Source organism: Pinus tabuliformis, chromosome 7, assembly GCF_031772625.1.
Source record: "Pinus tabuliformis cultivar Carrire ecotype Pingquan chromosome 7, CPIR1, whole genome shotgun sequence".
Classification (NCBI taxonomy): Eukaryota; Viridiplantae; Streptophyta; class Pinopsida; order Pinales; family Pinaceae; genus Pinus; species Pinus tabuliformis.
The window spans coordinates 734043729-734055874 of record NC_142293.1 but is presented as its reverse complement, the minus strand read 5'-3'; positions in this window follow the sequence as shown (position 1 = coordinate 734055874).

The window sequence follows — 12146 nt, the reverse complement described above, 5'->3', positions numbered from 1 at the left end:
AAGATTGGCTCAAATAATCCCAACCTTCATTGTAGAAGAAAATTATACCCCCAAAGAACCCCCTCCATATGTAGTAACTTTATTTTCTCCATGGGGTAGAAGTATTGTGGATATAATATCTATAATCCTGGGTTATACCACTAGTGAATATATTGATGAGATTATTTTAGCCTTCATTTCCATATACAATTTACGACAACCTCCTGTTGTCATAAATAACTATGCTCAGTTCATAGCTGATAGGATGCATGAATAGTTCCTTAGAATGAGTAATGACAGAGTTTTTAAGTACTCCTATGTTTTGTATCACCTTTTTCTATACTACCAAGCAGATAAGTTCCCCTTTACTCTCCAGAAGCTTGACACCAAGGGCCAACCAAGATCAATTATCTTTTGGACCCCATTGGTTCATTAACATCCCTCCCCTTATTCATATAATCAGTTCATTGATTCCTCTGTCCACCCTGTGATGACCATGCTCACTGGAAACCCTCCACCAAGAATCAGTCCTAAAATCATGAGAGTCCTTCATCTAAACATCAATCATCAGGTGGGAGATTGGTACTTGTACCAAAACCACACTGAAATCAAAATTTATGGATGTAAGTTGGCCCCATACAAACTACCAAAATACCTCCCAATGAGGTTATTTTCCCTAGATTACCACAGGAAAATAATAAATTCAGAGGAGGTAAACTTTGTCAAAGCCAAAAAGAAAGCCTAGGTCAACATCAAAGACCAATTGGGTCCCTATATTTGTAATAGCAAAGAAGCTCGAAAGGATGCAAACCTAATCCTTTAGAGGTTAAAACTAAAACAAAGCTTCATATGGAGATATGATCCCTTGGACTTCATCTGCAAAAGAAGGCAAAAGAACAAGATGGCCCCTTATAACCATCATCACATCCCTGAGATAGAAAAGTATGCCAACCAATTGCAATGTGTGGAAAACACTTTAAAGGACAGGGATAGTGTAGAAGTTGTTATGGAAAACACATTAATTGATATAGAGAAACAAGTTGATGAATATTTTTTCCTATAGGTTCCAGAAGAATCACATATACCAGAAGAATCAGAGGTGACAGAACAATCAGATAGGCCAGACCATTCAACCAGAGAAAAAACCATCAGAGGTACCAGAGAAATCAGACATACCAGAGCAATTAGAGAAAATAGACAGAACATAGGCCACCATGAGTACCCCCACAATCTTACAGACTCCTCTAAATGAGGAGAAAAGCCTCAAGAGAAATAGGGAAGGGGCCACTACTTCAGAAAGAGCAACATCACAAGCCTATGCAAAGACAAGCTAGGCTAAGAGACAAAGGATAAATCTTATCTTTGAACAAGAATATATAGAGGAGACAGCTAAGGTTACAAGCACATAAAGAGATATGAGTAGGCTTTCCACTCCATCTGGAGGCACCTTAGCACCTTCCACATCACACAATCAGATGTTGGAAAGGCAAAAAAGTATTGAAGTGTCTTCCTTCAGAATGCTAGCAGATAAAGATCAAGACATAAAAGAATGATACAAAGAAATATAGGCTAGAAATGAGAGGCTGAAAGCCCAAACCTATGCATAGTATCTGAAATTGACCCCTACCAATCAAAGAAGGCTTATGTCAGCCTTTGATGTCAAAGAGGGGAAAATGCAGATGAGCTTCATCACCCAACCACTCAGCAGCCAAGGACAACATTAGATTTTAAGAAAGTGGGCTTTGAAGTACTGACAAGGGATATTCATCCCATTGACCAGATTGAGCTCGACAAGAAAAAAGGGGAGATGATATACTCCACCTTAACAGGGAAAGACATTGTTGCCCACCAACTATAAAACTCTCTTAACATCCCTCCCCTTATTCATATAATCAGTTCCTTGATTCCTCTATCCACCCTGTGATGACCATGCTCACTGGAACCTCTCCACCAAGAATCAATCCTAAAATCAAAAGTGTCCTTCATTTAAACATCAATCATCAGGTGGGAGATTGGTACTTGTACCAAAACCACACTAAAATCAGAATTTATGGATGTAAGCTGGCCCCATACAAACTACCAAAATAGCTCCCAATGAGGTTATTTTCCCTAGATTACTACAGGAAAATAATAAATTCAGATGAGGTAAACTTTGTCAAAGACAAAAAGAAAGCCCAGGTAAAAATCAAAGACCAATTGGGTCCCTGTATTTGTAATAGTAGAGAAGCTGGAAAGGAGGTAGACCTAATCCTTTAGAGGTTAAAACTGAAAAAAAAACTTCATATGGAGATATGATCCCTTGGAATTCATCTACAAAAGAAGGCAAAATAACAAGATGACCCCTTATATCCATCACTGCATCTGTGAGATAGAAAAGTATGCCAACCAATTGCAATGGGTGGAAAACACTTTAAAGGATAGGGATAATGCAGAAGTTGTTGTGGAAAATTCATTTATTGATATAGAGAAATAGCTTGATGAGGATTCTTTCCTGTGGGTGCTAGAAGAATCACATATACCAAAAGAATCAAAGGTGCCAGAATGATTAGATAGGCCAGACCAGTCAACCAGGATAGAACCATCAGAGGTACCAGAGAAATTAGACATGCTAGAGCAATAACAGAAAACAGATAGACCAAAGGCCACCATGAGTACCACCCCAGTCTTACAGACTCCTCCAAATGAGGAGAAAAGCCTCAAGAGAAATAGGGAAGGGACCACTACTTCAAAAAGAGCAACATCACAAGCCTATGCAGAGAAAAGCGAGGCTAAGAGACAAAGAGTAAGTCTTATCTCTAAACAAGAATATATAGAGGAGACAGCTAAGGTTACAAGCACATAAAGAGATATGAGTAGGCTTGCCACTCCATTTGGAGGCACCCTAGCACCTTCCACATCACACAATCAGATGTTGGAAAGGCAGAAAAGTATTGAAGTGTCTTCCTTCAGAATGCTAGTAGATAAAGATCAAGACATCAAGGAATGATACAAAGAAATAAAGGCTAGAAATTAGAGGCTGAAAGCCAAAACCTATGCACAGTATCTAAAATTGACCCCTACCAATCAAAGAAGGCTTATGTCAGCCTTTGATGTTAAAGAGGGGAAAATGCAGATGACTTTCATCAAACCAACCACTCAGCAGCCAAATATAGCATCAGATTTTAAGAAAGTGGACTTTGAAGTACTGGCAAGGGATATTCATCCCATTGACCAGATTGAGCTCGACAAGAAAATAGGGGAGATGATATACTCCACCTTAACAGGGAAATACATTGTCGTCCACCAACTGCAAAACTCTCTTAACATCCCTCCCCTTATTCATATAATCAGTTCATTGATTCCTCTATCCACCATGTGATGACCATGCTCACTGGAACCTCTCCACCAAGAATCAATCCTAAAATCAGGAGAGTCCTTCATTTAAACATCAATCATCAGGTGGGAGATTGGTAATTGTACCAAAACCACACTAAAATCAGAATTTATGGTTGTAAGCTGGCCCCATAAAAACTACGAAAATACCTCCCAGTGAGGTTATTTTCCCTAGATTACTACAGGAAAATAATAAATTCAGATGAGGTAAACTTTTTCAAAGACAAAAAGAAAGCCCAGGTCAAAATCAAAGACCAATTGGGTCCCTGTATTTGTAATAGCAGAGAAGCTGGAAAGGAGGCAGACCTAATCCTTTAGAGGTTAAAACTGAAACAAAACTTCACATGGAGATATGATCCCTTGGAATTCATCTACAAAAGAAGGTAGAATAACAAGATGACCCCTTATATCCATCACTGCATCCGTGAGATAGAAAAGTATGGCAACCAATTGCAATGGGTGGAAAACACTTTAAAGGAAAGGGATAGTGCAGAAGTTATTGTGGAAAATGCATTAATTGATATAGAGAAACATCTTGATGAGGATTCTTTCCTATAGGTGCTAGAAGAATCACATATGCTAGAAGAATCACAGGTGCCAGAACGATTAGATAGGCCAAAGCAGTCAACCAGGATAGAACCATCAGAGGTACCAGAGAAATTAGAAATACCATAGAAATCATAGAAAATAGATAGACCAGAGGCCACCATGAGCACCACCCCAGTCTTACAGAATCCTATAAATGAGGAGAAAATCCTCAAGAGAAATGGGGAAGGGGCCACCACTTCAAAAAGAGAAACATCACAAGCCTATGCAGAGAAAAGCTAGGCTAAGAGGCAAAGAGTAAATCTTGTCTCTGAACAAGAATATATAGAGAAGACAACTAAGGTTACAAGCACATAAAGAGATATGAGAAAGCTTGCACTCCATTTGGAGGCACCCTAGCACCTTCCACATCACACAGTTAGATGTTGGAAAGGCAACAAAGTATTGAAGTGTCTTCCTTCAGAATTCCAGCAGATAAAGATCAAGACATAAAGGAATGATACAAAGAAATAAAGGCTAGAAATGAGAGGTTGAAAGCCCAAACCTATGCACAATATCTGAAATTGACCCCTACCAATAAAAGAAGGCTTATGTCAGCCTTTGATGTCAAAGAGGGGAAAATGTAGATGACCTTCATCAAAACAACCACTCAGCAGCGAAGGACAACATAGGATTTTAAGAAAGTGGACTTTGAAGTACTGGCAAGGGATATTCATCCCAATGACCAGATTGAGCTACACAAGCAAATAGGGGAGATGATATACTCCACCTTAACAAGGGAAGCCATTGCTACCCACCAACTGCAAAACTCTCTTAACATCCCTCCCCTTATTCATATAATGAGTTCATTGATTCCTCTGTCCACCTTGTGATGACCATGCTCACTCGAACACCTCCACCAAGAATCAGTCCTAAAATTAGGAGAGTCCTTCATCTAAACATCAATCATCAGGTGGGAGATTGGTACTTGTACCAAAACCACACTGAAATAAGAATTTATGGATGTAAGTTGGCCCCATAAAAACTACCAAAATGCCTCCTAGTGAGGTTATTTTCCCTAGATTACTACATGAAAATAATAAATTCAGATGAGGTAAACTTTGTCAAAGCCAAAAAGAAAGCCCAGGTCAAAATCAAAGACCAATTGGGTCCCTGTATTTGTAATAGCAGAGAAGCTGGAAAGGAGGCAGACCTAATCCTTTAGAGGTTAAAACTAAAACAAAGTTTCATATGGAGATATGATCCCTTAGACTTCATCTGCAAAACAAGGCAGAAGAAGAAGATGGCCCCTTATATCCATCATCACATCCCTGAGATAGAAAAGTATGCCAACCAATTGCAATGGGTGGAAAATTTTTTAAAGGACAGGGATAATGCAGAAGTTGTTGTGGAAAACGCATTAATTGATATAGAAAAATAGCTTGACGAGGATTCTTTCCTGCAGGTGCCAAAAGAATCACATATACTAGAAGAATCACATGTGCCAGAATGCTTAGATAGGCCAGACCAGTCAACCAGGATAGAACCATCAGAGGTACCATAGAAATCAGACATACCAGAGCAATCAGAGAAAACAGATAGACCAAGGGCCACCATGAGTACCCCCCCAGTCTTACAGACTCCTATAAATGAGGAGAAAAGCCTCAAGAGGAACAGGGAAGGGGCACTACTTCAAAAAGAGCAACATAACAAGCCTATGCAGAGACAAGCCAGGCTAAGAGACAAAGAGTAAATCTTGTCTCTGAATAAGAATATAGAGAGGAGACAACTGAGGTTACAAGCACATAACGGGATATGAGCAGGCTTTCCACTCCATCTGGAGGCACCCTAGCACCTTCCACATCACAGAGCCAGATGTTGGAAAGGCAACAAAGTCTTGAAGTGTCTTCCTTCACAATGCCAGCAGATAAAGATCAAGAAATAAAGGAATGATACAAAGAAATAAAGGCTAGAAATGAGACGCTGAAATCGCAAACCTATGCACAGTATCTGAAATTGACCCCTCCCAATCAAATAAGGCTTATATCAGCCTTTGATGTCAAAGAGGGGAAAATGCAAATGACCTTCATCAAACCAACAACTCAACAACCAAGGACAACATCGGATTTTAAGAAAGTGGACTTTGAAGTACTGGCAAGGGATATTCATCCCATTGACCAGACTAAGCTACACAAGCAAACAGGGGAGATGATATACTCCACCTTAATAGGGAAAGCCATTGCTACCCACCAACTGCAAAACTCTCTTAACAATACATCAGCTCAATTTCAGTTGGAGAAAGCCTCCTCACAGGCTAAAGATAATGGAATCAAGTCCTTAGAGGACTTAGTCATAGAGTTTGGACACGATCCCAAAGATGTAAAAGCTACAAAACAACTAATAAAAAATAAAAATGATGACATAGCTGCACTCAATAAACATCTAAAGATACCCCAGCTGCATCACCCACAGACATAGGAAGTCCTGGAGGCACAACAAGGGCATGGAGTGCTCATGGACTTGGTCCTGAAGCTAAATGATCAACTTAAGGAGACAGAGAAAGAGTTGGACACTTTAATTCAGTCAAAGCAAAGTGACTTGGCCACAACTTCAAGAACTATCATCCCATAGTATTAACAACAGTTTCTTCCACATTGGTAGCATCATTGGCACCTACAGCTCCACCTACCACAACATTGCCAATTACAACTGAGTCTACTACAATAGCAGGTACATCAACAGAGCAAGCAGCGGAACTGGTAAAATCCATGGAGGATATGTCTATCCAGGCTACAGAGCTAAAGAGATTTAAGGAAAAAGTGGAAAGTTTAGAAACTGACTGTAAACTTGCCCAAATTTAGCAAAGAGAAAAGACACAGAAGGCCCTAAGAATGGGTGAGAAAATCAAAGTCCTGGAAATGGATTTGACACTGTAGAAGCCACTAGGACGGACTAAAGAGATGCTCTGGGCCAATATCATTGACTCTGTCAATGATATTTTGCCATCAATCCAAGTCATATTTGAGTAGACAGAATTAGTGAAGATAGCCATTGAAGCTATCCAGAAAATAAGAGAAGAATTAGGAGCAAACCTGAGGATGCAAATCGACTCATCCACTTCCTAAATAGCAAGAACAAATATGAAATCCAAGAGATTAATATAGAAGACAGAACTGAAGCCATTCTAAAGATTATAAAGGTTCTTTCCAAAAGAAACCTCGTGCACAACTTAGAAGAGAAGTGCCACAACATGCATGTAGCCATTGATAGGTTCATGGCTAAGTTTCAGATTTTAAGGGACAAAGGTCTTCCCAGTCCAATGGTCATCAATGATAAACTTATGACCCAGTTGGACTATAGTGATAGACTCAGGAAATTAGCCAAGGAACAAGCCAGCTCTTCAGTTATTAAAGCTTTGCCCACAAGAAAAGTATTATATGATACATTGGAGAACCTATTTTTCATAGAGCATGAAGTGAAACATCTGTTTCTCACCAAACCAAATTTTTCAAAATAAATAGAGGCAGATAAAATATATAGAAGGATGGTAAAAATAAAGTTACTTGATGCATAATGGTGGGAGAAAATTACAGATTTACTATGATAAATTTACATCATAAAGTTACTGTACAGTAAATCTGAAGACAACCAGTGTAACAGGTAAAAGGCAGATCAACAGGGTCAAAGAGTAACAGAGTCAAATAGTATGAGTGAAAGATCAAAGTAAAGAAGATTCCAGTGTAGAAATACCACAACTACCATCTAACTTAAAGAGCTCAAAACTCAATAGAAAAATCTAGCAACCCAACAATAAAAGGGACAATAAGAAGCAGTTCTACATCTGTCTCTATCTTCATGCATGAAGATATTTTATTCCTTAGATTAAATCTCAAATTGTTATGAGATATTTTTTAATTATTTTCTCTTTAAATACTTCACATTTCGAAGTATGTGGGTGGATTCCAAGACATTTCTATAGACTTTTTCTCTCAAATCAAAATTCTATTATATCATTGACTAGATTGGCTTGCTAGATCAAGGAATAAAGATAAGATCTTTTACAGGATTCTTGTGTAAAGTGAAATACAAATAAGCATTCTTCCATGTTCAATGTTGTTTTTCCTTATTTCTTTCCATAACCTTTATGTAAATTTCTAAAATCTAAATGTATAACAAGGAATCATATTTCAGAAATTTCTTGAATGCACTATGTCTTGACTGCTTTACATTCTGAACATTTTCTCCTAAACTATCTTAGCTAGGGAATTCTTAACTGCTCCTTAGCTTCCGTAGTCTCTGCTGGTCTATAGCAAAGGATTCTTAATTTCCCTTTGTTCATTATCACCCTCTGTTCTTCATTCTGATCCCGGTCAAAGGATTCTTAAGTGCCCTTTCACCCTGGTTAGAATCAATTCACCCATTTGGCCTAAAGATTTGCCTTTTTCTTTGCTAGCTTTCTCTATTAGAATTCCCTTTAATGATCTGGTCTAGTTATGCTATCCATTTGTTTACTCCATAGCCCAATGGCTTGAAGACCCAGCTCTATCCATCTACTCTAAGAATTCCATCACCCAGCCTTCAATCCAAAACAAAACCCTATGAACACTAATAACTAGCCTAAAATCCCATAAAAACAAAGTTAAATTATAAAGAGAGAGCCCTCTTTGGACTTAGGTTGGCTACAGCCTACATCGAAAAGATTGGTTTGTGGTTACCTCGGAAGCTTCTTTCTTTTGATAACTTCTAGGGAAAACTTCTGAGTGATAACATAGTGGCGACTGGGGATTCAAAACCTTAGTCTTAATAAACCTTTGAGAAAATTTTAAATCTTTATTTTGAGCCTCTTGAAGGGTTTATTAGAAGTTATTTACAAAATTTCACAAAATGAAAGTATTTAGAAAAGCTCGAAATTATGGCTTCAAAGAGAACTCACTATACTAGGGCCAATACAGATCTAAACCTTGCCCCAGTAGTGGATAATCCCAGCTTGATTTCGAGAAGATCCAAAAGACAAGAAAGTTCAGTAAGTCCAACACCTTCAATCAAAGCAGATTCATGCCTTGATGAGTGGTTATTTCTAGAAGACCTCACCTTTGATGAGTCATTTGACCTTTCCCTATTTAGAACTAGGTCTAAAAGTGCACTTGATGACATAGTTCTAGATCTAGAGTTTATTACAGACCTCGAAGTCCAAATGGAAAACCAATCAATTGATGAGTATATTCTAAATTCTCCTCAGTCATCCCTTACTACTGCTAATATCCCTAAGATTTCTGAACTAGTGTCAACTACCCTTAGTTCACCATTATTCCCTTCCACCTTTGAAGTTCATTCCTCACCTCCATTTATACCTTCACTTCCCTACCAACCTATCATTACCCATCAATCATCTATTACTCCCAGTTCTCCAACAACTACTGTATCATCTCCTGGTACCCCAACCCCACTTCTTAGCCCTGCCCAACTTAGAGCCACGGCAAATAGGTATGATCCTCTTGTGTTACTTGCCCCACTTGGTGCAATGCCACAAGATTACCAAAACAAAATTGTCCAATTTGATGGCATAGGACCTTATACAACACAACATCATGTAAACAAAATGACAGACTACTTTGAATTGCATAAAATTGATATTGGAGATGTTCAGATGAGACTTTTTGCTCAAACTCTAGCTGGTGATGTAAGGAAATGGTTTAGATCGTTACCTACTAATATAATAGATAGTATAGATATATTTTATAAGAAATTTTTAAATAGATGGGAAAAGAAAAAGAACCCTATGCAGATCCTTTCAGAATATGAAAACATCAAAAGAAGACCAAATGAAATAGTCCAAGATTACTGTACCAGATTTAACAATATATACAGTGCAATACTAGTTAATCTTAAACCCCCACCTGAATTAGCATTGATAAAGTTTCCTGATGGGTTTGCTACCGATATGGCCTTCCAACTCAGAGAGAGAAATCCTCCAACTTTAGAAGACATGCAGAGTGTAGCAGTTAGTGTAGAAGCCAACTTGCTAGCAAAAAGAGCTAGGGTTAGGAATGAAAGGAGAGGATCTGCCAAAGATGAAGCCTCACCCTCTGACCTTAAAATAGATGTTCTAACCAAGGGTATGGAAAAATTGATGGATAGGATAGAGAACATTGAGAGGAAGCCTCAATGGGATAATCAACAGGCACCTCTAGTGAGAAATCCAAACTTTAGAAAGAATCAGAATCAAAATACTGGAAAGAATGGACCTGACCAGAATATTAGGCCTCCCTTTCAAGAAAACTATGCTAAAACATCTCATTCAGATGACCCTGAACAAGACATACAAATTAACTTGATGGGATTGAATGATGAGGAAATTTTCTTCTTGACCCAAGATGAGCAGGAACTACATATGTTGCAGCAATTGCAGACCCAATCCGAAGAATCATGTGATTATAAACAAGGATATGATTTTTCCATTTTTTAAATGCACAAACAATACAACTTAAGGAGTAAAAAGAATTATGACACTCCTGACCAAACCAACAAAACAGTACCAAATCAACCCAAGAAGATCAAAGCAACTCCAGTTACTAAAACTCTTCAAATTCTCCCTAGACCAAATCATAACCCTCTCGGTCACACCATTGTAGATATAACCCCTAACCAACCCCTAATGATCAACCATCCACTTAAATCCCCTCCAAGGAGACAGTGGAGAAATCTCCAAACACCATTTTAAAAAATCCACAGAAAAAGACCTCAAATGCAAAAAAAAGAAGAGCAATCTACTCCAATTCCTGCTATGAAAATTCCAAGCCCTCAAATAGAAAAATCCCTTTTACCTTTCAATTTGGGAGTAGAAGTAGCTAAAATAAAAATTTTAGTTCCCTTAACAGAGCTGATTAAAATTGAAACTTATAAGTCTCAAATAAACAGAACCTTAAACTTTGTTGACAATGAAGACTCTGTCAACTTCTTTGATGATTAGCCTGAGCTTATATTTGGTCCTGATGTTAATGGCAAACCAGTAGAAGGAGGAATACCACCCTTTTATATTAGCCTTAGCATTCATGATAAAATCTTACACAATGCAATGTTAGATTCAATGGCTTCACACAATTTAATGCCTAAATCGATTATGGAAAAATTAAACTTGGACATTACTAGACCTTACAAGGACTTATTTTCGTTTGACTTGAGTCAAGTAAAGTGTCTAAGGTTAATCAAAGACCTGTGTGTTTCCTTAGTACAATATCCTACTAAGACCATTCTCATGGATATAATAGTCGCTGACATCCCACCTAAATATGGCATGCTTTTGTCTAGCTCGTGAGGAGTTAAACTCCAAGGGTCTTTACAACTTGACATGTCATATGCCACAATCTCAGTCTTTGGACAACCTAAAAAGCTGTATAGAGAGACCATAATGAAATTTGTGGTGAGTAGCTGGGATAGACCTCAAACTTTCCTATCTACTCCTTGCATTTAGACATTGCTTCTTTTATTTTGTATAATGTTGAAAAAACACAACAAACTACTTCAAACAGTATTATTTCAGAACCAAAAGAAATTACAATTACAGCTAAAAAAGAAACTGTCCAAACTCAAGATATTTCCAATAAACAAGATAATCAAAACGCAATAGACAACGAAAATTTTCTTCCCCCGACAGTGAAAATTATGAACATGAGATATTATGGCACCTTGAATTTGATGGATCAGTGAATAAGTTAGGAGCAGGAGCAAGAGTGTGGATATATAATCTGGAGAATGATCACTTAGAGGGCCATTCTTACAGACCGAATTTCAAATGCACTAACAACATGGCTGAGTATGAAGCACTTCTTTTAGGTCTTAAATTGGTTAGGAAGCTAGGAGCTATAAGAGTTGTTGTCATGGGAGACTCTGAATTAGTGATAAAACAGATTAAAGTTGTATATATGACCAAAGACCCTAGATTAAGTTGTTACAGAGGAATCATTATAGAAATACTAAATACTTTCCTAGAAACGAAGGTTGTTGTAATTCTTAGGAAGCATAATATGTAGGCTCATAGTTTAGCAATGTTTGCCAACACTTGTAAGTTACCATTTCAACCTAACCATCAGTACACTACTGAGGTCAGGCACATACCTGATATCCCAGATAACTTGAAAAACTGGCAAGTATTTGCTAATGACAAACAGGGAAACAATTTTTTAACCATAGAGGAAGAATTTGTAAATAGTAATATAGATACTGACATAGCATTAGATCCTGATTTTAAAGATGAAATAGAAATTAATGGA